The sequence below is a fragment of the Coturnix japonica genome, chromosome 8 (genome assembly GCF_054131305.1).
Source record: "Coturnix japonica strain WE chromosome 8, WE-NBRP24, whole genome shotgun sequence".
Classification (NCBI taxonomy): Eukaryota; Metazoa; Chordata; class Aves; order Galliformes; family Phasianidae; genus Coturnix; species Coturnix japonica.
Genome location: NC_140670.1, coordinates 29435407 through 29439021, shown reverse-complemented (window position 1 = coordinate 29439021; position 3615 = coordinate 29435407). Strand labels below are relative to the sequence as shown.

Sequence of the window (3615 nt, the reverse complement as noted above, 5' to 3'; positions counted from 1 at the left end):
AAAATTCAAGTTGTTTGGCAGCCTGAGTCCATGCAGTCAAGTCCAAACTTGTTTTCTTGTTAACCTTATGTGAGATTCCATAGTTAGAGCATTGGCTATCGTTGTATTTCTTCCTGTCACACCTCAGATGTGTGACAGATGTGTACAGGAGAACTCCGCGTTCATCAGCCGTGCTAAACGTGAGAGCTGGGGCTCAGGCACACTCAGATTTCTCAGCGTCAACACAGATTTGGAGCAGGCCTTGTGTGCGCTCCTTCTGCAACGGAGATGCATTTCAGCGTCACGTAAGCTGCAACGAAGGAATGTTTTGCTGATTCTCATCACTTGCCTTTGCACGGGGCTAACATCACGCCTGGGGGGCTGTAATGCCTTAGCTGAAGCATAGCAGCTCTATGAGAGCACATCCAGGCCATGTGAGGTGTCCTCCCAAAGCTGGGATCTTCAGCAGGAAAGGATCCATGGCAGGGTAAGGAAATATCACTGACTGGAGTTTTGTGCAGCACTTTGTGGTGTTATGGTAGATTATGAGACATGGAGTTGGAATTACCCTCTCTTTTTGCCTTTCTGTAGGTAGACCACCTCATTCCTGAGGGTCCCAATCACTGTGGAGAAGGCCGCTGTAGGTGCTACAACCACAGCACAAAGCCCTTGGCTTGGCATGGTGGGGATTTACTGCTGGGAGATGATTAACATTCCTGAGGTAATTTTAAACTAAATGAAGGAAACCATCGCATCAAACCATAGCGCTTCCAAAGAATGTTTGTAATGGAATAGCACGTCTAGATGGCTGTGATCTGTTTGATTTCTCTTTAATTTTATTTAACCAGCGCATGAAACAGTATATCCAGGAGCCCAAGATGTCATTTTTGGAAAGGTATGAATACCTCCTTGGCAATGCTTGAGAGGAAAAATGTAGGCAGGTTGTAGGGCACAGGCCAAAAAGCTTGTCACTTTGGATGCAGAAAATGAGGTCACCATTAATACTTTTTTCTGCTGTTTTTAAACAGGTCGGTGGATAAAATACTATCCAGAATATCAAGTCGGCAGTGTAATTTGTGTTCCCTGTCCATTGCGTATTGACCCACTTCTGACTGATCTTAAGAAAGGAAGGAGATGCAAAGCAAAGAGGGTATGGCATAAAATAGCATCTTACAGTGCCTTCTTGTACATGCTGTTATTGCAACCAGCCTGTTTTCCATAAACACATGGTTCATACAGGAGATTCCTGCACGTTGCGTTTCTGTTGTGCAATAACACATAAGTGAAAGTAACCCAACTGCAATGACTTCAATTTATGCCGTGCTTCTGCAGAAAAGCAGGAGGAGTTTCATTGCAGCTGCTTTGGGAAGCAGCACTTGGTTGTTTTTGTCTGCTAGTTCCTAGGCTGAAAGAAAGCAGCATCGCTCCAAAGAAAATGGTGCTCTTCCCATGGTAGAGAATCGTGATTCATTGAGCAAATGCAGTGAGGGAGATGGATTTCAATCTAATTCTATAATTGACTTATTGAGTAATTGACTCATTTTTCCCCACTTTTTCATGCCATTCTGGATGTGTGTTTGCTCTAGCCCCATGTCAGGTGTAGAAGCAGTAAAGAGCAGGGGAGGCTTCTTAAGATGTTTAACATTGAGAGTTAAAGTGTAAACCCACTTGGATTTAGGTAAGTCTTTGAGGGTCCTCGGTAATGATAAAAATGAGCTGGACAGGAAAAGTAAATACTTAGTGGTATAAGAGTGCCAGTGTCCGTTTAAAAGCCCAAGCTCCGCAATCCATACAGGATTGAACAAATAATTTTTTCCCTTCTTTCTGTCAGTGAATGGCTTCTTTCTATGTCAGCCCTTTCGCTTCGTGTTGACTCAAAGCCACTTCTCGTGCCTGGTGCTCTCGACTCTCCCCTCGCTGCCACTCCACACTGTGACAGATCTCCCCCTGGTTTCGACATCGAGCTTCAGGCCCCAGTGAAAAACATTCTGCAGCGTGAGCAGAAACTGCCTGGCTGTGGTATTTCCTCTGCGTGCCTTGCATCTCTAGCATTATGGCTCGGCTCTCCTCCTCCGCAGCTATCGCATCCCGCCTTTCTCCATAGCTGACTCCCAGATGTACTCAGCCTGCCATCCCCATTACACGTGCAAATTCATATGACTGTGTTTGTGGGTACCTGGGGCTGTGTATGGCTGAGTCTGGATCTGACCTTGCACTGCGATCCACTTGTGCTCACACAGTCTTGGTGGCTGAGAGTTGGACATAGTATGGCGTCGCTGGGAGTTAATGGCATTTGCACTCTTGAATCAGGTTCTTAAGATAAATTTTTCTCACTTTTTCTTTACCGAGCTTAAATCAGAAAAGCCAAAATGAGGTCTCCTCTGCAGTCATAGTTTTCTTTCCTATGGCCTGCGTGTGAATTTGGCCTCTCATCTTTGCAGGTATAATAATACTGGCTTACCTTTATATACTATATATACTACCTTTGATATTTTGCAAAGGTGCTCACCTGTCCTGCAATGCTGTACATTTACAGCTTGAGAAGCAACTTAAAGATCCACACTGTAGCTAATAAATAGCACTATGTTTTTTTCCCAGATTTCCATGCTGTTTAATAAGAAAGTTGCCTTTACACAGACCTGAAATCCCATCTGCAATGTTTAATGATGAACTGGGATCTCCTACCATTCCTCTGATCCTTTGTACTGCAGTTTGGAAAGGTAGAATGAATTCCACAGGTAGTTTGCTTTCGTATGCTATTAACTCATAACTACTTCAGAGTTAAGCAAATGAATGGAAAAATTGGTATCTAGATAATTTGTTCAAAGGAATAAGAGAGAATGACCGGGTGAATACTTGTTTGGTCAAACAGAGCGATGTGGCATTGCTGCTCACCCCAATTCCAGTTGGGACTGTTCATCTGGTACAGCCACGTCTCCGAATCCCTACAGATACAGTATTTGCAAACTTAATCAGGAGCAACAGGTTTTTCTCATGACCTATTGTATAGTTTCCCTTCTGAATGGGCTGTTGTGCTGTTCCATCTGCAGGCAGCTCCGGCTGCATCATAAAGAGCTCTGTTCTGCCCTTGTGCCCCTCTGTATTTCACACTGGTGAGCAGAAATGGCACTACACATCCCTTCTTTCAAGTGACACCGAATGCTTCATTTTCTCCCCCATTCACTGAGGATTTAATTGCCCTGCACATCAAAAGGGGAATATCTCCCCAATTACCATCCTCCTTCCCAGAAAATAGTTAACTGCGTATCTCAGGAAACCTGCCAAGATATCCGGGCATTGGGAGCAGAATGGAAGTGTGTTGGTGTGGGCTGGGGGAGCAGGAGGAGAGGAGCTGACGCAGGCGAGCAAGTGTTAAAACACTCCCTTTTTTTTCTTTCCATACACCTCCTTTTAGCAGCAGAAAAATGAGATACACAACTGCTTTCTGATCACTCTCAGGGATTCTGCCCTTCCTTCCCATATGAAGATGAACTGCATTAATTACAGCGGTGACAGAACCAGAGCAGTGTTTTTGCAAGGGGTTTGATGCCCTTGCCTTAAAAACATGCTGAGGCAGTTTGCCTGTTATAAAGAGATGTTTGACAAAAGAATCAGGTCAGATTCAAGCTGCACTAC

At 44.5% G+C, this 3615-nt stretch overlaps 1 long non-coding RNA gene across 1 annotated transcript; it reads left to right on the top strand.

Annotated features, from left to right (window-relative positions):
• The first annotated feature begins 569 nt into the window (after positions 1-569).
• On the top strand, positions 570-1947 carry LOC146760013 (uncharacterized). The gene is made up of 3 exons (XR_014948971.1): positions 570-700; positions 1008-1129; positions 1811-1947. It is a non-coding gene; the product is annotated as an uncharacterized LOC146760013 (long non-coding RNA).
• The last annotated feature ends 1668 nt before the right edge of the window (positions 1948-3615 follow it).